Raw genomic sequence first — 24,739 nt, 5'->3', positions numbered from 1 at the left:
GACGGATTTCTTCAATCCAAACAAAGCACTGAGTTCTGATCTGGTTGCCATGGAGGGCAGGACATTCTGTCAAGAATATTTCAGTGTCCTCATCTAGGACCCTGGAGATCAGAGACACCTGCACTGTGTCTCAGGAAAAAGCACACCACTGAGCCCCTCTTGAGCACTCTCTCCTGGGATTAAAGAAAGGGGAGGCAACGTGGCAGATAAAGGCTGCTTCACATCACTCTCCTGTAGCAAACCTAGAAAACTGGATGTTGACATAAAACTGGCAGGTCCACTTTCTGTTCCACTCCTGCCTGCTGTTTCTACACCACCCCATGCAATCACCTTCCCCACAACTCCTCCAGTTGCTGCACAACTGACCTTCCCATAATCAACTGGCCATTCTTTGGGCCAATTTTTTAAAATACTCTTTCAGTACTGTATTAAATAAACTTACATTCAGAAAAGTGTACACAGTGCGAGCTTAGTGAATTTTTACAGAGTGAACACACCCATGTAACTAATAGCCCTAAGCAAGGTTGAGAAATAGAACATAAGTCTATGAGTGAGCACTCTGGGATAGGCTGACAAAAATGGTCTAGATCTTGTGTAGCTGAATTATCAAAACTCACTGAACTATATTCTTTTTAAAAATGAATTTCTTATTATTTATTTTACCTCAACACAAGATAAATAAAAGGTACTTAGCGACGTTCTTGTTTTACCTTCTAGTGAGGACCTACTTCTTACCAAAATATCCAGTATCATGACTTCTATAATAGGTTGGTTTTGCCTGGTTTTGAACTTCAGGTAAGTAGAATTGTGCAGCATAGGCTCCTTAATATAGAATTCTTCATTTAATCTAGTATTGCTGAGATTCTCCCATATTGCTGTTTGCAGCTACAGATCATACATCCTTGTCACTGCCTGGAATCCAGAGTGTGATATACATCTTATTGATCATTTCCACTACAGAGGGGTGTCTGCATGGCATCTGCTTTGGGACTTTTAAAAATAGTGAACACCCCAGGCTCTGTCTTGGGTGCTTATATACATGTTTCTATTGACAGTGGAATTAGTATGTCATGGGGCACACACAGCTTAAGTATATTTTGCTCTTTCAAAAGTGCCTGTACTGGATGACACTATCAGGTTCCAGATCCAATTTTCAATCTATCTTGATTCTAACGACTTCACAAAGTCTTCCTTAACAATTTTGCTCTTTGGTCCCTTCATGTTTTATGTTTTGGTCAGCATACGTGTACTGAGCACTGACTGCATGCCTGTAAATATTCATTGTGCTGGGCATTGGGTACACAAAAAGGATCAGATAGGAACACTGTCAACAATAAATGGCCCAGGAGGGTAACAGTAATACAGATGTCACTCTGATGATTATAATACAGTGTGACCATGCTTTGGAACTAGATGAGTGTGCAATTAATTATGACATTTATAATTAATAAAGAAGAGTTGAAATCTTTTTAGGAAACAAGTCTAATAGCATTATGTCCAAGCAAAGTGGTTAGAATGTAAAAATTCTTACTACTCCTGCTTCTGGTGACATAAGTTGGAGAATTACGTGACTATGGCTAGTAAAGTTGAATCTTTCATATAGCAGTGAGGCAGAAGATTAGGGTGTAGCCTACTGGCTGGGCAAGTGTACATGATCTGTCAATCACAGAAATCCTGGACATATGCAGAAAAAGTTACAAACCCTGCACCTGGGACCAATCAAAAGCAGGTTTTTGATTGGATGACCTAGATGTGACATCCACCTGAGGAGTAGGAGATACAAAAGTTGGCGACCATTAAGCTGGTGGCTACTGTAAGCTTTGTTGGTGTTCACCTCTCACTCTGTAGAGCAAACTTCATTTCCTACCATTAATACCTTTGATAAATGTAAAACCTCACTACCTTTTTCACTTGCCTTGACCAATTATTTGTTAAGAATAGCAAGAACCTAGACAGCATCTCTAGAAACAGCAGCCCACAAACCCTAAATGTGGTAACAGCAGGATTTCTGAATTTTACTCCTGAGGGCCTTCCTGCACTCCATATTATCAAAAAGTGAAAACAACTTGACCACCAAAAGAATAAGTACAAACTTATATTAATAAGATGAAATGCTTCCAACCATCAAAATAACTGATCTAGAGTTATGGCTCTTCTCATAGGTATGTCTTAAAAATATAATATCTAAAAAGTAAATCACAAATTAGTATGTTACATCCTCCCCAGTTCCATCCACTGAACTCCTAATCCCTCATTAAAGGGATTCCAGAAATCTCTCTTGCCTTCTTTCTATCATGTAAAGGCATAATAAGGAAACAAGAGTCGGCAGTCCAGAATAAAGCACTTATCAGGACACACTATGCTCTGTCCTTGTCCCAGATTCCCAGTCTCTTCAACTTTGAGAAATAAATTTTTTATAAATCACCATTGTATGGTAATTCATTTTAGCAGTCTGAACTAAGATGATGTGTAAAGTATTATACAATTTCGATAACTGTAAAACACAATATATATGAATACATTATCTCTTAAATCTATATAACAACACTAAATTTTTGCATTAAACAAAGTAGTTTAAAAACTCATAAAATAAGACTATATTACCTGATAACTAACATATACAGCAAAACAGTAAATGATGTCTGAGAAAGCTGATTGCCCTATTACAGTGGTCCATGCATGCCCATTTTTATAGCAACACAACTTATAATAGCTAAATTTTGGAAGTGATCTATATGTCCATCAACAGATGAATGAATAAAGAAAGTGTTGCCTTTATACGCAATGGAGTATTACTGTACCATAAAGAAAGATAAATATGAGGCATTTATAGGAAAATGGATATACCTTGAGACCATAATATTAAGTGAAACAAATCAGACACACACACTTAAACATGACATGGCTTTTCTATATGAGAAAGCCAAAATATAAATAATTTAAAGAGCAAAATAGGAGATATATAATAGGAAACAGGGACATAGAGCTTTTGCAAATGGGACAGGGACCTAAAGATGAAGGGAGAAGGAAGGGAGAGGAGAGGAAGGGAAGGGGAAATAAAATAAGTTAAGATGTGTTACATAAATGTACCAATTTCTCATGATGAACATGATTATTATGTACTGAAAACATGTGCTAATGAAAAAAGATACTACTGGGAATGGTTGACAGTGAGTAAGTGGAGGAAGGACATTAAAGGTAAATAGTTCATTTCTTTAAAAAAAAAAAAGGAGAAAAACCTAATTGAATAAAAGACAAAAAAACATATGATCCAGGATACAAAATCAAGACGCAAACATCAGTAGCTTTCCTATATACCGATAATGAAGTCACTATGAAAAGAAAATCAGGAAAGCAATTCATTCACAATAGCTTCTTTTAAAATATCAGCAATTAACCTAACCAAGAAACTGAAAGACCTCTATTATAAAAACTATAGAACAATGAATAAAGAGGTGGAAAAGGTCACTAAAAAATGAAAATATTTTCATTATTCATTGGTTAGCAGAATTAATATTGTTAAAATGGCCACATTACCAAAGCACTCTACAGATTTAATGCCAACCCAATTAAATACCAATGGCATTCTTCACAAAACTAGAAAAAAAAAACCTAAAATTCAGATAAAGTCACAAAAGACCAAAATAGTAACAGAATTCCTGAGCTAAAAGAGTGATGTTGGAGGCAGCACAATAGCTAGTCTCAAATTATACTACCAAACTGTGATAACAAAAACAATATAATACCGGCACAAAAACAGACATGCAGACAAAAGGAATAGAACAAAAAAACACCAGAACCCCAGGCATCTGATTTTGGACAAAGGGACCAAAACCTACCCTGGAGGAAAGACAGCCTCTTTAAGAGTGCTGGAGAAACTGGATATCCATATGCAGTGATTAAAGGTACATCCCTATACTAAAATAAAATCTAAATGGATCAAAGATCTAAATATAAGAAACTTTGATACTGTTGGAAGCCATAGGCATAGACAAAGAAAGACTTCTTGAATAGGACACCAGTAGAACAGGAAATAATTCAACAAATTCACCAAATGGAACCATGCCAAATTAAAAAAACAAACTTTTGCATAGCAAAAGAACCAATTAACATGGTGAACAGACAATGCAGAATAGGAGAAAATCTTTGCTAGCTACTCTTCTCATAGAGCATTGAGATCTAGTATATATAAATAATTGAAGAAAATTAACACCAAAAAAAAAAAAAAAACACCCAAATAGCCCAATCAATAAATGGTCAAAGCAACTAAAGAGACTTCTTAAAATAAGTCAAAAGACCAATAAGTATATGGAAAAAATGTTCAACATCTTTATCCATTAAGGAAATACAAATCAAAACCACACTGAGATTCCATCTCACCCGTCAGAATGGCTGTCGTCAAGAAGTCAAAAAACAATGAATGCTGGAGATGATGCAGGGATGAAAATGGACAACTCTACACTGCTGGTGGAAATGTAAACTAGTACAACCACTATAGAAATCAGTATGGAGATTTCCTCAAAAACTAGAAATAGATATACTGAATGACCCAGCTATACTCTTTGGTATATTCTCAAGAGAATTAAAGACAGTATGCTACAGTGATACATGTACAGCCATATTTACAGTGGCACAATTCATAATACCTAAGCCACAGAAAAGCCTAGCTGCCCATTGACCAATGAATGGACAAATAAAACATAGTATAGATATCCAATGATGTATAATTCAGCCACAAAGACAAACAAAATCATGACATTTACAGGAAAATTGGTAGAGATGAAGATTACCATGTTAAGTAAAATATGCCAGTCTCAGAAAGTTAAATATCATGTGTTCTTTTACATGAGCAACAAAGGAAAAAAGAAAGAGAGAGAAAGAAGGGAAGGGAAGGGAGAAAAGACAGAGAGAGGGAGAGAGAAAGAAAGAGGAGAAAAAGAAAGGAAGAGGAGATGAACTAGAAGGTAGGCTTCTAAGATAGGGAAGGTGATCAAGAAAAAGAAGAGGAAAGGAACATAGGGTAAATAGGGCTGAAAATAATTAAATTATGTTATATGCATCTATTTGTACAAATATGCCAAAATGGATATCATTATTCTGCGTTACTCATATGCACCGATAAAAATGAATGAATAAAGAGCCAGGGATTTAGCTCAGTGGTGCTGTTGCCTTCCTCACAAGCATAAGGACCCGAGTTTGATCCCCGGTAACAAAAAAAAAAAAAAAAAAAAAAAAAAGATCACCTCCGTCGATGAAGGAAAAGCATTTGACAAAATTTAACATCTTTTTATTGCAAAAAAATGGCAACAAAATATAGAAGAAATGTACCTCAATATGAATTTATATATGACAGCCCCATAGCTAGCATCATACTCAACAGTGAAGTTAAAATCTTTCCCTCTATGATCAGAAACAAGAAAAGATGCCTACCTGTATCATTTCTATTCAACAAATACCAGAAATCTTGGCCAAATAATTAAGCAAAAAGAAATAAAAAGTATGTATAATAGAAAGAAGCTAAATTAGGAATGATATAATCTTAGAAAATCCTAAAGCCTCCACCAAAACAGTTGTTAGAACTAATAAATAAATTCAGTAAAGTTGCATGATACAAAATCACTACACAAAAATCAATAGTATTTCTTGAACTAATAATAAACTATAAAGAGAAATGAAGAAAATATTCTAATTTACCATAGTATTGAAAAAAATCAAACACTTAGGAATAAACTTAATCAAAATGATGAAAGATCTGTACATTGAATAATACAAAGAATCAGTGAATGAAACTGAAAAAAACAAATAAATGAAAGGTATCTTATGTTCATGGAGTAGAATGATTAACATTTTAAAATGTCCACACTGCCCAAAGAAATATACAGATTCAATGCAATTTCTATCAAAATTCCAATGACATTTTTCACTAAAAAAAAATCCTAAAAAACACACAGAATCACAAAAAATTGTAAGCAAAATGAACAAAGCTAAAAGCATAACTACCTGATTTCAAAATACACTACTGTTTAGTATTCCAAACTTCAAAGTACTGACACAAAACCAGTAATAGAAAGGAATGGAGCAGACTACAGAGCCCAGAAACAAATCCTTCTTTCCTCTCTTTAACGTGTAGTCTGAAATAAACAGAACACTGGACTCAGATACAGCATTTTCTGGACATTTACTCATGCAGCCCTGGTAAGTCACACCTCCTACTCACCCTTTGCACTCCTGTCTCTGGGGACAGATGTGGGTCAGAGCAGGGGAGGCCAAGAAAACTCAGTAAGAAGCCAACTCTGAGGGCCCTGGCTAGCTCCCAGCTCAGGCTGAAACACATATTTACTAGCACTTACTTTATATAATAGACATGGGGTTGGGAAATCATCACAGTCACTTCTTAAGATTTTTTTTTATAGATGAAGATGATGAAGCTCAGGGGATAAAAATATTTGATCACAATCACACAGCTGGATCCATATTTCAGCCTGAGTGTGGTTGACTCTAAATTCATATTTATTCTTTGGCAGTTTGTGTTTCAAAGGTGGGTAGGGTTTCATTTTTTTTTCTTCTGTTCCTTGTGCTCCAACTTCCCTACAGCAAATGCATATCTGAATGAGGTACAGGAGGGTGAAATTTATTTTTTATTTTTTAATTTTTAATTTTGGGGGAGGGGAAGATACAGGCAGAGATTGCACTCAGGACCTTGAGTTTGTGAGGCAGGCACGGTACCATTGAGCTAAATCCCCAGCCCAGGGGAGTGAAATTTAAACCACATCTAGGTACCATCCAAACTCAGCCAAGTACCCCATGAAACCAAATGAGATTCTCTATCCCCTACCAGTCCTTCCTTTGACCTATCTGTATTAGTTAGGGCTCACTAGAGGAACAGAGTCAATATGAAAAATATGTATAACTATACACAGGATTCACTAAGTCAGCTTACAGGATCAGAAAGAAAGGTATTTCAAGAAAGGTGCTTGTGGAATCTGAAGTAGAAGAATCCAGAATAGCTATGGGTACTCTGGAGGGCCACAGGATCCAATGACAGTCAAAGGGAGAAGGTTTGGAAGCTGATGGCAGTCACTGGTGTGAGTCTGGTCTTCATTGGAAGGCTGAAGAGTCCGTGCTGGAAGCCGGAAGGAACAGATCCATGTTTGAAGGCAAAGATAGAGGAGCTCTTCTAAAGCAAGAGTAGTCTTCCTTTTTCTTTCCCTTCTTATTCCATCCAGGCTACAAAGCTTATTGGTTGGTGTCACCTACATATAAGGTGTCTCTTCCCTCCTCAATGTGCAGCCTACACGTCAATCATCCACAGACACAACTAAGGCTTTGCTAATCTGCTAGGTGGTTCTTACTCAAATTGAGTTGACACATCACAATTAACAATCACACCATCTTACCACCATAACTGATGACACAAGATCAAGTTCTGCCCACAGATTTCTTCCATAACATGCTCCCCTGAGAACACTAATTGCAAATTTTAAGACTTCTGGTTTCTGGTCCAGCATGAAAGCAATTAGAATTTGTCACTTTTTCCTAACAACGAGTAAAAAGCTAAACAAAACAAAAATCAACAATTCTTAGATGCATCAGAGAAATGGGATCATATGGCAAACTATTGCTTCCAAAATTGGAGAGATAAATAGGTTAATATAGAGAATCACAATTTACTGGAGCAAATTCATAAATGTAAACTTCCTCAGGAACTAATGTCAAGGGATGGACCCCTGAATTATAACTGACAAATTCCTACAATCTCAGTGTGGACAAGCCGACAGACGGAAACTCCAAGGAAGCCAGTTATTTTCTGAGTTTTTCCTCTAGGAGCTTGAGCTCATTACAGGAAACCCTGGGGGAAAAATTCCCTTCATCCCTTCAGGAGGGGAAGAAGAAAAGGAGCCACTCAAAAATATATCACTGAATTCTGTTCTTTTAAATAAGATTTGCCTTCATAGCTAGAAAATCCCAAAAATGTGGTGATTAAATAATATATTTCTAAATAAAACATGGATCAAAGAAGAAATCTCAAGAGACATTTAAAAATACTTTGAAGTAAAGAAATATGAAATATAACTTATTAAACTTTGTGGAATGCAAAAAAGTAATTGCTTAGAGGGAAATTTATAGCATCAACTGCATATATTAGAAAAGAAGAAAGATCTAAAATAAATCATATAGCCTTTTACTTTAGAAAACTAAAAAATTAGAAAATCAAATCCAAAGTAAATGGAAGAAAGAAATAAAAATTATAGTAGAGGTTAATAAAATTGAAAATAAAATAAAGAAAATCAGCAAAATAAGAAAGTTGAATCATTTAAAAATTAATAAATTCTATAACCAGGCTAATGATGAAAAAAGTGAGGAGACACAAATTATTAATATCAGAGAGAAAAGAGAAGATATCACTACAAATCCCACGGACATTAAAAGAATAATAAAGTAATACCAAGGATAACTCTATGCCTACTAACTTAATAACCTAAATGAAATGGAGCAATTCTTCAAAGGTACATACAATATGCTAACTATCCTCCCTCAGGAAGAACCACACAATCTGCACAGGCCTATATCTGTTGGAGAAAGTTAATAATTATAATGATTTTAAAAGGAAGCACTAGGCTCAGATGAGCTCACTAATGAATTCTACCAAACATTTGAAGAAGAAATTACACCAATTCTTTATAATATCTTTTAGAAGAGACAATCAGAAAGAGTACTCCTGATTCTATGAGGCCAAAATTGCACTAATACCTAAACCAAACAAAGATATTACAAGGTAAGAAAAGTACAGATAGAACACACATGCAAAAATCCTCAACAAAATATTAGTAAATTTAATCTAGCAACATATAAAAATAATTATACACCATAGCTAAGTGGGATTTATTCCAGATATTCAGGTTGTTTGTGTATTTGAAAAACAATTAATGTAATAATCGCAAGAACAATTCCTAAAGAAGGAAAACCATATGGTCTATTAAAAGATACAAAAAAAGCTTCTAACAAAATTCAACATACATTCATGATTTGAAAAAAAAAGCCTCTTAATAAACTAGAAATACAGTACAATTTCCTAAAATGGTAAATAATATCTACTCAAAACCTACAGCTAACATCTTAATGATGAAAATACAAAACTTTCTCACTAAGATAAGATACAAAGTAAGAATATCCCTTCTCATCACTCCTTTTCAACAACATACTAGATGTCCTAGCTACTGAATGAAGGGAAAAAAAGGTGTACAGATTGGGAAGGAATAAAATGAGATGGTTCAATGAGATTGTTCATGGTCAATGAGATTGCTTGCGCAGAACATCTGAAACAATTGACAAAAAAATCTCTGGAACTAAAACATGATTTTAGCAGGGTTATAAGATGCAAGCTTAATACACAAAAGTTAACTGCACTGCTTTACATCAGAATGAACAAATGAAGTTTTAAATTGAAAACACAAGCACTAACACCCTGCAAGAAAATGAAATACTTAGGTATAAATCTAACAAAATATTTACAAGATCTGGATGAGGAAAAGTGCAAAATTTTGGTGTAAGAAATTTTTAAAAACTAAAAAAATAGGTATCTCATGCTCAGAAGTCTTCCCAACTTGATATACAGACTTGATAACAATCGCAATCAAAAGTACAGCAAGTAAATTTGTGTATATTGACATGGTGATTCTAAAGTTTATGTGGGGAGGCAGAAGACCCACGATAGCCAACACAATATTAACAGAGAAGAGCAAAGTTGGAAAATTAACATTACCCTATTTCAAAGCTTACTATAAAGCTAATTAATCAATGCAGTATAGTGTTTGCAAATGATCAGACAAATAGATCAATGGAACAGAAGAGACGGCCTAAGAATAAGTCCACACCAACCTAGTCAACTAATTTTGACCAAGAAAATACAATAGAAAAATGTTAGTCTTTCTAACAAATGATGCTGGAACAATTGAGTATCCACATGCGAAAAATGAAGGGGGGAGGGGGGAAGGGAGGAAGGAAGGAAGAATATATATACAGACCTTACATCTTCACCCCCCCAAAAAAAACCCGAAATGGATAATAGACTTCATTGTGAAACACAAAACTACATAATTTCTAGAAGCTAGCATTGGAGAAAATCTATATGGCTTTGAGTTTAGCAATAACTTTTTAGGCACAATCCACAAAAGAAAGAATTAATAGCTAGAATTCATTGGTATTAAAAGCTTATGTCTACTCCAAAGGAGTTGAACACTTATGTCCACCCAAAAACATGTACACAAATGCTTACAGTAGCTTTATTCATTATTGCCCAAACTTGGAAGCCAAGAAGATGTCCTTCAGTAAGTATATGGACAAATAAACTATAGTACGCCCAATGATGTATCATTCAGCACTGCTGTTTTGAATGTATCCTTTAAACTCATATGTTGGAAACTTAACTCCCAAAATCACATGTTAGTGTGGTTGTACTGTGTAGTTGGAGGTGGACTCTCTTGGAGGTAATCTTCTCCTAAGAGATCGCCTTGATGAATGAAATCTTTCAAGAATGAATGTGAATGGATTGATGTGTTAAAGGGTCCTCACAAAAGTGATTTTGTTACAAAGGCAAGCTCTCTCTAGCAAGTTATCTTTGTCTCACACTGTGATGCCCCCTCCCATGTTTTGATGCAGCAAATAGGCCAATCACCAGATGCTGAGCAGATGCTTACAACATGCTCCTGGACTTCCCAGTATCAAGAACTCTGATCTAAACAAACCTCTATTCCTTGTAAATTTCCTGGTCTTGGATATTTTATTATAGCATCAGAAAATGAACTAAGATAAGCACTAAAAAGAAATGAGTTGTCAAACCATCAAAAGACACAGATGAAACTTCAGTATATTACCACATGAAAGAAGCCAATCTGAAAAGTCTACATACTTATGTCTGGAAAAGACAAAAATATGGAAACAGTAAAAAGATTAATGGTTGCCAAGGGGAAGGATAAACAGATGAAGGCCTCAGGATTTTTAGGATAATAAAACTACTATGATGCTACAATCACAACCTCTGTCCAAATTCAGAGAAGATAGGGCATGAAACAAGAGCCCCATGAAAACTATGGGCTCTGCATCTGTGGATTCATTGATTGCCAGGGGGTGCCGGTAATGTAGGAGGGCTGTGTGCACATGGGCTAAGGGGTCTGTGAAGAACCTCTGTACCCTCTGGTCAGTTTTGTTGTGACTCTAAAGCTGCTGTAAAAATAAAGTCTCTTTTCTAGAAAAGTGAATGCTACACAGGAGAAAAGCCCTAACTTTAGAAGACCAGACAACTGGGCTATGAGCATGAACCAGAGATAGCATCTGGTGGTTGTGTCCAGCACCACATGTGACTGCTCCTCATGAGAAACTGGAGGCTGCGGGAGACGAGTTCCACATGCGGGAACTGATGTCCGGTTTCACAGCGGCCTGGGATCAAGGAAAGATCCTGACTTAATCCTAAAAGGGAGTAGTCACCAGAGAGCGAGAGAGGAGAGCCAGATATGGTGCAGATCACAGAAAAGAGAGCAAAAAAGTAAAAGTAAAAGGCAAATTGGTGAATGAACAAAATGCATCCCACATTCTGTCCCATTCATTTGTGAGAGAATAAAGGATTATTCTTCAAAGTGCTAAGTTTGCTGTGCTGCATAAAGTTATGAATGGTGTTAAATATTGTCTACAGGGAAATTTTATCTACTCCAAGATCACTGCAAATTAACTCCCTTCACACACACACACACACACACACACACACACACACGCACACACACACACACACACAGCCGCCTAGGTGATCTACTTGCCAGCACAGCCCTGGTCTGTAGCTGCCACTGGAATTTGATTACAGGCCACATACTGTCTGAACAGCCTGGGCTCCAGAGGGACTTTTAGGACTCTTCTAGTGATCAGGAGGTGACCAGAACCCATGGTACCACACGGATCCAAGAAAGCACAGAAAGTTTTGCGGACCTGAGGGCTAAAGAGCAGACAGTCTGCCCACCATGCATCCAGACTCCAGACTCCAGACCCTCAAGTCAGAGGCTGAGAATAGCAGATGGTGTTGAGGTGAAAGGGAACCCAGGTTCCCCTTCTGTTGGAGGTGACCATTAGTCATGGTCTTCCAGAAAGAGCCTCCTACTTGCACTCTTCCAGGGCCCAGGTTAAGGGCACAAGATGGCTCTTCCTAAAAACTGAGACTCAAATTCATTAAGAAGGGGAGAGTAGGGATGTATGAAGATACCCCCAAGAGCACTTAGACTTCCATCACAGAATTCTGTATGTGGTGTGTTAGCTCTGTGCCTGAGCAGTGTCCTGTCAGCCTAAAGGCATCAGCTCTTTCCTGTGTGCAAACCCAAGGGCAAGACTCAGAGGTAAACCATACCAGTAGAGCTCAAAGCTGAAAAAGAGAGAACTTAGCTCTGGTGTATTTAAAGAGAAAGGAAGTATATTGTACACATAGGATGGTTTTACAAAGACCCAAATTAATAAAACTATATCAACCATTATTAAATACGGATATGAGGTAGGATTAAGCTTGTCACTATAAGGGAGAGGAAGCAAGGTAACCATGGTGAAAGTAAAAGTAGAAGTCTATTGATCACTCATGAAAAATAAATGTAGAATTTGATCGTTCCTTCCTCACTGCTCCACATTTTTCTTTAGGCAGTTTCCATTTCGCGGTCTAAAATGACTGCCCATGTTCCAAATATCATATGCACATTCCAGCCAGCAAACAAGGAGTGAAAAAGGACTTTTCAGAAGTTTAGGTTATTTTTCTTTATATCCTATGTTGTTTTTTTTGTTTTGGTACCGGGGATTGAACTTGGGTCCTTGCGCTTGCAAGGCAGGTGGCGGAATCACTGAGCTAAATCCCCAGCCCCTATTTTTCCTTATAACCTATACAGCAGAATGTAGTCAGACGGGCAAAACTGTTTGCCAAAGACAAGGAGGAAAATTGTTCTAGTCTAGAATTGCCACAGGCTCCAGATTTTAAAAAAGAGAATTCTGACAAATGAAGAAGTTAGTTGCTGGAGCAAAAATTAGCAGTTGCTTCTTCCAGAACCTAAACCATATGAATCTTACCTCCCACATCAAGGGTGGCCAGGCCAGAAGCCCACTGCAGCCCTCAGGCAGGGCTCTCTTTGCTAAGTGTGCCTGCTGCTCGAACCCAGGGAGAACGCTCTAGGAATTTCCAGGATCCTAGCCACACAGCAGTGCTTGGCCCAGGTCCTCTGCCTTGAAGCCTCAACCTGAGCACAGTGACATAGTATTGGCTCCCTGGCTGGATCCCCAGCACCTACCCCAGAACCTGGCCCATGGTGTCAGCTCTCAAAGAAATGTATGTGAGGCTGACGAAGGGATCAATGCCTTCAACTGCCTCCCACCTACGTCTGTGGCTATTTTTCACAAATATGCAAATATTGTTTTAGAATATAGAATTCACATCTGCTTTCTGTGGCATTTTCTTAGTGAATTTCTCAGTGAATTTAGTGAATGTGGAGGGAATCAAGGCAGCAGAATCAGATTATTGGTTGAGACTGCCTGGGCATGACTCATGGGCCACATGCGACTTCAGCAAGGTACTTAAGTTCTCTATACTTTAAGTCCCCTCACTTGTAAAATAGGGTTGGAAAGTTGTTAAGTGAGTTTTCCTAGAGTTAATGCTTTAACATTTACATTATGTAATTTGTGGATGTGTATCACTTAGAATATGATGTGCATCACATAGTGTGTTAAATTAAATGAAATACTAAAAGTATGAGCAACTTTTGGCACAGTCATTTTTTCATTCTCATAAAGAGATGTTCTTCCTTAGCAGAGCTGAAAGCTGGCGACCTAGATGGGATGATTTTTGATTTGGCAAATCTTGGGGTTTCAGCAATTTTTCATATTGTCCCACCCCCCAAGAATCCGTCCAACGATGGCCATAAAAGGCAGCTGGATGCCATGTAGAGGTACAGGCTGTGAGAGAAGAGAACCCCCACTCTGTTTCCCTGGCTGATGAATCCAGTGCAGGCTGGGCCTGAGTCTCTTGCTCCAAACCCCTCCACCTGCCAACTCGCTTGCTTCACAGAATCCCGACAGCTGACCATGTTGCAAACAGATCAACTCCCTTTGATGCCCATAACCAGACGAGGTCCATATGAGGCTCTCAAACAAAGCTTTTGCTTTGTTTCTAAACAACTAAAGAAGAATTCAAAGAGAAAGACATGCCCCAGTTCTCAGGCTCCCCATCCCTGCTGAAACAGAAAGAAAAACCCTCAAGACCTAGGCAGGGACCCAATGAGACAGAGAGGCAGTCTGGGAAAAGGAGACAGGGATGCAGAATAAGAAACGGCCGAACAGTTTAGATCAGTTCCTAACGGATGGGGGTGGGTATGTGATCTTTATCTAATCAGACAGTCTACCCAGGAAGTCCCTGAGATCAAAGGAAGAGGCTTTTTTATTTAGCACTGTGTCAACTTAAAAACAGTCCTGGCAAAGCCACAGATCTGGACAAGCTCACACCTCTCCCCACCCCCAGTCCCTGACCTGTCTTTCAGCATCTGAACCATCTTAACATTCCATCTGGAGCAAAACCCTGGGATGAAAAGAGTCCTCAGGATTCCAGTAGGAAGAGACGGACATTGGACACAGAAAGGCAGGCATTTACCCCAGCCTGCTAGGTGTCAGGGCAGGACAGTTTGGAGAAAGAGCAGGCACTTCAGGAAGACAGAAGGACATCAAGGTAGGACAGAGGAGGGACAGGACATAGAGCTATAATCCCCCAATGGTGCTCACTCCACAGGAGGAGATGGTGGGGAGGGTGGGCATGGGATGTTCATTTATGCAAGAGAGACACATTTTTTAAAAGTACAGAAGAAAAGACAGGGACCATCCAAAAGGACAGAGGTCACTTCTCAGAAATAACAGATAGTGAGATAATTAACAATGTGAAATAGGAAGAAAAGGGCTAAGGGTGCAGGAAAACTGGGAAGGGTAGGGGAAAGGGAATAAGGGAAAAGAAAAAAATATGAGAAAATGCAAAAATGGAAATAAAGTGTTTGTAAATAGGGACGGGAGGAGGGGGTGAAGGGAGGACAGGGACAAAAGGAAAAAATGAGAACCAAGACCTGTCACGTAAAGGTACAAGATCCCAATAATGAATGTAACTGTACCACATACCTAAAATGTACCAATAAACTCAATTTTAAAAATAAATAAATAAAATGAAGTGTAAAATGTTGAGTATTTTGTGGAAGAAACAGCATAGAACTAGTAATATGCCTCTTTCAAATTAGTAGGATATACTGTACTTGTGGAACAATCTAGGGAATTTTCTCTTGGGAAAACTGTTAAACTATGGAATCAATTTATTTAATAGTTATAGCACTATTAAGATATGAATTTAATTTGGGGTCAGTTTCGGTAGCTTTATAGTTTATATTTAGATGTTTCCCCAAAGTCTCATGCACTCATACATAGGGCTTTTAGGAAGCAATTGGATCAAGTGGGTATGATATTCATCTGTGGATTAGTTCATTGATGAGTTTATAGCTAAATGTGTTGTTGGGAAGTGAAGCCTGGTCAGAGGAGGTGGGTCACTGGGGGCCTGGCCTGGAAGGCTCTATCTCCCTCCTTCCTTCCTTGATCTCTCTTGCTTCCTGCCTGCCATGCCACACTGCCTTGGAACCAGCCTACTATGGACTGAAAGCTCTACAAACAATGTGTCAAAATAAACCTTTCCTCCTTAGAACTGCAGGTCTTGGGTACTGCGTCTCGGCAATGAGAAAGTAACTAAGACAGGTAGTTTATGATTTTTAAGGATTTTTTTTTTTTATTTAACACAGGTTTTAAAACTCATATACATTGAGTTGTTTATAGCATTCCTTTTCCAGTGTTTTCAGACTATATATGTTTTATTTCTAACATTGGTAATTTGTATCTTTCCTCTTTTTTGTCAGGCTTGCCAGGTTTATACATTTTATTGATCTATTCAAATAATTAGCTTTATTTAAAATTAATTTTATTGGTACATTTTTGGTATATAATTTAATGATATTAATTATTGGAAAATTGCACCTATACATAATCTATCTTGGTTCTTATTTTTTCCCCATTCCCTGCCCTCCCTTCAACTCCTCTATCCCTCCATATTTACAAAGACTTTGTTTCCAATTTTTCATTTTCTCACATCAATTCCATTCCCTTCTTTCCTTTCCCCTCCCCCCCTTCTCCTTTGTCCCTTTTCTTCCTATTTCACATTATCTATTATACCTATTAGTCCTTATTTACAATTTCAGTTTCTCACACTAGAGAAACTATTCTATATTTACATGTGTGTCCTATTTCACTTGAGTATCACCTTAATGTGAATCCATTTACTTATAAATGTCTCTAATTTCTCTTTTTTTTATGGCTGAGTAGTAACAATTTTATTAAACACACACACACACACACACACACACACACACACACTGGCCCGGGGATTTAGCCTTTTGGTTCCGGTGCCTGCCTCGCAAGTGCAAAGATCTGAGTTTGATCCCTAGTACCCCCCCAAAAAAATGTTTTTTCTTTTTCCATCTCTAATTGATGGGCAATTGGGTTGCTTACAAGTTTTAGCTATTACAAATTGTGCTGCTATGAACATGGGTGCACATATATCACTGTGTTATGATTCTTTAATTCTTCAGGGAAGAATCCCAACAGGGGAATAGTTGGGTCAAAAGGATTTCCAGTCCTAGTTCTTTGAGATATCTCCCTGCTGATTTCCACAAAGGTTGCACCAGTCCACACTCTTCATTTCCTATCTTTAGTCCTTTTATTTCTTCCTCTTGTCTAACTGCTGTGGCTAATGTTTCCAAAACTATATTGAACAGAAGTGGTGATAGCTGACATCCTTGTCTTGTTCCTGATTTTAGTGTGAAGGAGTTCAGCTTTTGACCATTTAGTATGATATTGGCTGTTGGTTTTTCATAGATGGTATTTATCAGATTGAGGTAGAGACCAGCTATTCCAATTTTTTGGAGGATTTTTTATAATAAATGTGTGTTGGATTTTGTCAAATGCTTTTTCTGCATCTATTGAGATAATCCTATGGTTTTTGTCCTTGGCTCTATTCATATAGTATATTACATTTATTGATTTGTGTATGTTGAACCATCCCTGCATCCCTGGGATGAATCCCACTTGTATGATACAGGTTGTATGATTTTCTTGATTATCTTCTGCATTCTATGTGCCAGTTAATTATTAAGGATTTTTGCATCTATGTTCTTTCATGAGATAGGCCTATAGTTTTCTTTTTCAATTGGGTCTTTATCTGCTTTGGGGATCAAAATGATGCTTGCTTCCAGGAATGAATTTGGAAGTATTGCTTCCCTTTCAATTTCATTGAAGAGTTTAAACAGTACTGGCAGTAGGTCCTCTCTAAATGTCTTGTAGAATTCAGCAGTGAAGCCATCAGTTCCAAGGCTTTTCTTAATTGGTAAGTTGTTAATTACATTTTCAGTTTCATTGATTAATATTGGATTGTTTAGATTTTTTAGGTCATCTTCATTCAACTATAGCTGTCTGTCAATTCTGTTTATTCTTTGGAAGAAATAACTCTTAACTTCACTGAATTTTTTGTATTGTTCTTTTAGTCTCCATTGCATTGATTTCTGCTTTGATCTTTATAAGTTCCTCTCTTGTATAAGATTTGGGTTTGTCGTGCTCTTCTTTTTCTAGAATCTTGAGGTTCAGCATCAGGTTGTTTAATTGTGCTCGCTCTGTTTTCCTAATGTGCATATTCAGTGCTATGAATTTTCCTTGTAAGACTGCTTTCACTGTGTCCCATAGATTCTGATATGTTGTATTGTCATTGTCATTTAATTGTAGGAACAGTCTAACTTCTTTAATATTCTCTGTGATCCATTAGTTATTCGGGAGTGTGTTATTCAATTTCCATGTGTTTGTGAAATTTTTTGCAGTTTAAAGAAGAAATCAGACAGGAATCTGTCCATTGCTTTTGTGTCTACAATTTTATTAGAGTCCAGGTCTTTGAAGTAGGTATTGATGATCCTCTGGATTTCTGCTGGGTCCATTGTAATTTCACCCTTTTCATTCCTAATTGCATAGATTTAAGCCTTTTCTTTCCTCTTTTTTTGGTATTTTGTTGTTTATTTTTTGTCTGGTTGATCTATTTGTGACAGTACGGTATTCAGGTCCCCCACTACTATTGTATTAGTGCTTATTTGATTTTTCATTCCCATTAGTATTTGTTTAACATAGGTGGGTACACTAGTGATATATATATATCTTCCTCTTGGATTGTTCCCTTTACAAGGATGTAGTGTCCTTCTTTGTCTCTCTTATGTTGGTTTGAAATCCACTTGATTTGCAAGGCAGATTGTTACGCCTGTTTGTTTTCAGGTCCCTGTCACATGGAGTATTGTTTTCCCTCTTTTAACTTTCAATATATGAGTTTCTTTTTTTATACTACAAAGTATTTGAATCTCAGTGACAATATACACTATGAAGTGCATTTCTAGTTACAAATTAACATGGTGATACACAGAGGAATAAAGCCATCCCAAACAAACTCTAAATGAGCTATTGTTAAAACATAAATTTATAAATAGCAAAATCATGAAGTAAAATATATACAGTGTATAGATTTGAACAGATATACAGTGAATCTGGGAAAGACAAGAAAATGTCTTAGCAACATAACATCTGAATACTAGAAATAAGACACTGGTAATATTCTAAAAGCCTTGGAGACTTTTCCTCCCTATTTAATATGCCCTTAAATGTTCACTTCTTTAAAATAGTGATAGGAGCAGAAACTACTACCTCTTCAAATGTGACATTTTCATTTTTCTCAGAAGGCTAGGACAGCCTGTGGAACAGCAAACAGAGGAGGGACTCTGCTTACCCGAGACAAGAGAAGGAGCAAACTGAGGTATGCACACGCAAAGCCTTCAGTCTCACACACACACACACACACACACACACACACACACACACACTAATACACGTGTCAACCCAAGCAGGGACCATCACCTCCTCTCGTCTGCCTCCACCTCCAGCTATGCAGGTGACTGGCAAACCAGGTGCTTAGAGAAAACTGCTCTTTTAAGCTCAGAGTACTTCATGACACAGTACAAATGTTAGCCTTTCCTACCAGGAAAATTTATCCTCACAGACCAGGCCTATCAGAAGAGAAACTATGAACAACTCAAAAAGTACAAAACTTTTTTATGGTCCCCAGAAAAATAAACATTTGACACCGAACATTAATACTGTAGCGCTCCAATACCATGCATATGGATCAACATAATTGAGAACAGGTATTTTACATTCATCCCCACTTCCTTTAAAACCCAAAAGTAAAATTTACAGTAACTTTTAAGAAACACTTTTAGTGCACCAATGATTTATAAAGGATTGCTTAAAAAAAAAACTATTTTGTACTGCACTGAATGAAACTTGAAGGCAAACCCATTACAATAAATGACCATAAAGAATTTAGGCATTTGGATGCACAATACATTTTTTTAAAAAACCTAAAATCATTCTTTCACTTAAAATAAAAAATTAAGCCTACATTTTTGCTTATATTGTGCAGACTCAATTGATTGAGTCAGTTCTGTCCTTTGAAACATCACAGTTGACGTTCTCAAATATATGTGAACTCCCTTACTCCTAAAGAATGGCTATTTTTAATAAAATTCCAGTTGGCATTATCCTGCTTCTAAATAAGAAAATGAATCAAATAAAATAGTAGTGCTTCATTTGATACTTAAGAGCCTAGTAATACAATATTCCTTTGGGAAACACATGCTGTGGTGCTTACAACTTCAGGTAAATCAAAAGTGCCTTACATGCAATAGCTAATTGTGGTGTACCACAGAAAAGGGGGTTGTGCATTTAGAACTGTTCACACGAAGGCCTGACTTACCTGCTTTTCTCTAGGCAACAAACAGCCTCTCTCAACCTGGGATGGTCTTTGTCACCATCCTCTCTGGTACTCCCAATTCAAAAACAGTCTGATGAACCATCCTGTCTGGAGATGCAGATGCTCAGAAAGAGTTGTTATGATATAGGCCACTGTGCAGGTCATCTAATTTCAAAGCCTTATCATCTAGTGGAGTTTCACTTGAAGTTTCCAGGTCTCCATTCTCTTGAGCATCGGTGACTGTCTTCTTATTATACTCTGGAAACAGTCTGACTTCCCCACTGGTGTCTTTGCAACTAGCACCAGGGTTGCCGCCACCTTCCAATTCATCAAGATACAAATGGTAACAATGCCCACTCTCATCTTCAGACTCCACATTCTCATCATCAGAATCCACTTCAGAAGTCACGTATGAATTCGATCTCTCCCCTCTGCTGGGAAAGTACGATTACAGCTTCTTTACACTTCATGTCCCTTATGTTAACTCTGTTGACTGCCAGAATGGTGTCCCAGATGTGCAGGCCTCCACATCTGTCAGCAAGCTGCCCGGGATGGATCTCGGAGATGAGGATTGGAACACAATGTTCTTTCCCACCTGTACTTGAAATGCCAAGGCCTTCGTAGTCTTTCTTAAAGAGAAGAACTTTTCTAATGGGACCAACTCCTTGGCTTTTCTTTAGCATCTTGATCATGGCCTGGATGTGCCTGCATGGGTTGTTTCAAGTCGTTCCGTCCCCTGCAGGCTCTGATGACAGTCTTGTGCAGGTGCAAATGAATTTCAGTTTCTTTCTGGTTCCAACACTTATCATGAGCAGGCCCCTTCATGTCTCATCCTAGTAACTATTTGTTGGACTCTCCCCATCAGCTCCTTGTCCAAGTATTTGGCAGCCAGCCTGGCCACATACACCTTGGCCTGGAAAACAGCTATATGTCTGCAGAGGGCTTCGTTCTCTTTTCACAGCAATTTCACTTCAGCTTCAAGCTGGCTTCTTTCACTTTTTCTTTTCTGTTTTGCCTTGATGGTACCAGAGTCAACACTGAGCCCAGTTTTCACGTGAAGCTGCAGCTGGATGGAGTGCAACTGTAAGAGCTGGTCGTGGACCTCCTTCTCCAGCACAACTTTCTCTGCTTGAGTCTCTGTCAGTTCAGATCTCAGTTCTACCAACTGTGCCTCCAGCTTGTGGTTGATCTGCAACACATTCTGCGCCGTGTGGCACAACTGTGTGAAGCAGGAGTTCGGGCTCCTCATCTTCTGCCACCCCTCGTAGGTGATGTCCACCTGGTCAGGGTCGATCTCGCCAGCAGCAGGTCCACATCCACGAAGGCCTTGTCAAACTCCTTCTCCAGCACCTCTGGACACTGGAATGTGGACCCCCTGCCCAGGGAGACCCCCGCAGCACAGGCAGTGCCACCTAGATGTGGTCTAGTGGCAGCCAGGTGCAGGCTGCCGGTAGACATGGCGCCACCTCGGCCTCCCAGATGGTGCCACCCGGCGGCCGTCCATCTGCGCAGGACTGCTGGCCTGTGGACCTCTGCCTGCCCGCCCCGCCCCTCCTCACTCAGCACCCTCCTCACTCAGCACATTTACTGAGGTTGTGGGGGTCCAGGCAGAGGAAGTGCACGGAAGCGGGCTGCCTTGCCTTATGAGTTTCTTTTTCAATTAAGTATGTTTCCTGTATGCAGAATATTGTTGGATTTTGCTTCTTGACCCACTCTGCCAGTCTATTTCTTTTGATAGGTGAATTGAGACCATTAATATTGATGGTTATAACTGATATATATTGACTTATCCTTGTCGTGACTTTTTCTTTTTGTTGGATTCTCCCCCTTTGCATTTAATTTCTTGTCATGCTTGATGGATTCATTCTGCTGGGCTTCCTGGGGCTGTGATCCTTGTTGTCTTTCCCTAGGATACTGTTTACATTTTTTTTGAGTGCTGGTGTAGTATTCATGAAGTTCCTAAGTTGTTCTTTGTCATGAAAGTATCTTATTTTTCCATCAATTTTGATAGTTTTGCAGGGTACTTCAGTCTGGGTTGGAGGCTGCTTTCTTTTAGGGCTTGAAATACATCACTCCAAGCTCTTGTTACCTTGAGGGTTTGTGTTGAGAAGTCTGCTGTGATTCTGATGGGCTTTCCTTTGTATGTGATTTGTTTCTTTTCTCTAACTGCTTGTAAAATTTTGTTCTTCTGTTGTGTTTCTAGAATCTTATTATATGACTATGTGTAGAGTTTTTTTAATCACTGTTAGTTGGAATCCTATATGTCTTAGTTATCTGTATACCAAGTTCTTTCCCCCTACTTGGGAATTTTTTTACCATTACTTCTGTGAACATTTTTTTTAATGTCATCTGCACTCTCTCCTGTTTCTTTATTGATTCTGATCAGTCTCATGTTCTGTTTTTGCATTGTCTAGCAGCTGCTGGGTTGTTTCTCATGGTCCCTTACTATTTTTAAGAAATTTTTACTTTCCTGGTCATTAATTGTAATCCTATCTTCTATATCTGAAATTCTGTCCTTGCATTGGCTCATCCTGCTATGTAAACTTTCAATGGAGTTTTTAATCTGGAAATCTGTTTGCATCTATTTTATGGATCCCATTTGTTTCCTTTGTTGGGATTCCATCATGTTCCTCAGCTCCTCTATTTTTTTTAATGTCTACTCAAGATGTGTTTATTTATTTTTTAAATTATTTTTTGTTTGTTTTTTTTGAGGGTTTCACTATGTAGTTGAGACTGACCTGGAACTCACTATGTGGCCAGGCTGCTCTCAAACTCACAACAATCCTCCTGCCTCAGCCTCCAGAGGACTGGGATTATAGGTGTACACCCCTACGCCTGGCTTACTCAAGATTTATTAATTATGTCTTGCACTATAGGAACAATCTGTGCTGTTATATGAGAAATTATTTCTGATTTCATTTTTTCCAGATCCTCTTTCTTTGCCTGGACTCAGGGAGTCCAGGTGGTTGAGTATCAGATTGTTCCATTTTGTTTCCCTTTGAGGTTGCCTTAGATGCTCTGGAAGTCTGGTTTTGAGACTTGTTTACATATTCTTCTCATTTCAACAGATGCAACCTGCTGTGCCTTTCTTGAGGCAACTTTTTGCTCACCCAGTAGTCTTCAATTCTCAACAAGCCACCAAGCAGCCTTTTCTCTGCTGCTCACCAGTAAACCAATTCCTGGGTTCAGTATTGTGGCCTTCTGGATCCCTGAGCTGACCTGTTTTCTAGACAGACTTCTGGCTGGGGCCTGTGCACACTTGGGATGGTATCTAGGTGTGCCTCTGGCTGGGGCCCCTATGCACCTGTTGTCTGGGAGGGCCTCTGGCTGGGACCTGAGACCCCAGTTTCTGTTGTCTGAGCAGGCTTCTGCCTAGGGCCTCTGCATACTTATCCATGGTATCAGGGTGAGCCTCTGGCTGTTGCTTGTGCACCTGTGCATCTCTTTTCCAGGTGGGCTCTTGTCTGTGGCTTGTGTGCCCAAGCCACTGGGGTTGGGATGGGGCCTTGGCTGGGATCTTCCTACAGCCATGTCGCTCTGGTCCACACCACTGCTCCCTGAGATCTGTGTGCACTTACCACTGATATGGGGTGGGCCTCTGGCTGAAGCTTGTGTGCCTGTGCATCTCTTTTCTGGGCAGGCCTTTGGCTGTGGCCTCTGTGCCTGAGCCACTGGGGTTGGAGCAGGGCCCTGGCAGGGATGTGCCTGCAGCTGTGCTGCTCTGGTCCACACTGCTGCTCCCCAGGATCTGCATTCATTTCCAAACAATTAGCTTTTGATGATAAATTTGCTCATTATTTCCTGTTTACAGTTTTACCAACCTCTGTTTATATCTGTATAATTTCCTTATTTTTGCTTCTTTAAGTTGCTTTATTCTCATTTTTCTCTAGTTTTTTATGGATGAGGCTTAGATTGATTTGATACCTCTCATTATCTAGTGAAAGCGTACAAGGCTTTAAATTTTCTTCTAAGCACTGCTTATCTGCACTCCACAAGTTTGACATGTTGCCTTTTTATTTTTGTTCTATTTAAAATATTTCCTATTTCCTTATGTTTGTCCTTTGTTTACTCACTTCGATTTTTCTGTTTCAGTTTCTTGGATTGAACATTTTTCAGTATTTCAAGATATTTCACACAAGCCTTCAATGGGTATTCTTAACACTCTAGAGACAATATCCTGCAGACTCAAAATACAGCTCAAAATAATGGAAACATTCAGGAGTTTCCTACTTTAAAAATGGTATCACATCAACATTTTAAAGTATATATTCCAATAGGAGCAGGAGTTATTCTTCATGTTGTCAAAAGATTTATTAACCAATTCTGGAGTGGCATATCTAATCCCCTTTTTCTGATAAAAGTGCTTTGGTTTTCTTTTGGAGAATCACCTCACTGATAGTTCATGTGATTTGGATTATATGAAGTTTTTATTTTTGCTTAAGTTAATTTAAGATGGATTGTTTCCTTGTTTGGGTTTTTTTTTTTTGTCATTCTTTGTTTCTTCTTTTGTTGATTTGCTTTTGTCACTTAGAATGCAAGTTCTGATAACCAAAACAAAATTTACATAGTTTCAAGAGTTTTCTATAATAGGAAATTCCATCCTGTTTTAAGTATTTTTATTCCTTTCTTGATTTGCTACTTGCCATGACACTGTGAATTCCACAAAGAAAAGGACGGTGCCTGTCTCCTTGATTGTGCAGTATTTTGTGACTGATACATATTTGAGAATAAAAGACTCTCTGGGGGTTGTTTTGTGCCAAGGTACAAATGGATTGGTTGACTCATTTAATATAATAAGTGTGAAACATGTTT

General features: G+C 38.4%; 1 pseudogene; it reads right to left on the bottom strand.

Annotated features, from left to right (window-relative positions):
* Positions 1-20,051: 20,051 nt before the first annotated feature.
* On the bottom strand, positions 20,052-21,385 carry LOC104869134 (annotated as a pseudogene).
* Between the last annotated feature and the right edge of the window lie 3,354 nt (positions 21,386-24,739).

The sequence above is a fragment of the Fukomys damarensis genome, unplaced genomic scaffold (assembly GCF_012274545.1).
Source record: "Fukomys damarensis isolate Sample0158 unplaced genomic scaffold, DMR_v1.0_HiC HiC_scaffold_7, whole genome shotgun sequence".
Lineage (NCBI taxonomy): Eukaryota > Metazoa > Chordata > Mammalia > Rodentia > Bathyergidae > Fukomys > Fukomys damarensis.
This window is presented reverse-complemented; position numbering and strand designations above follow the sequence as displayed.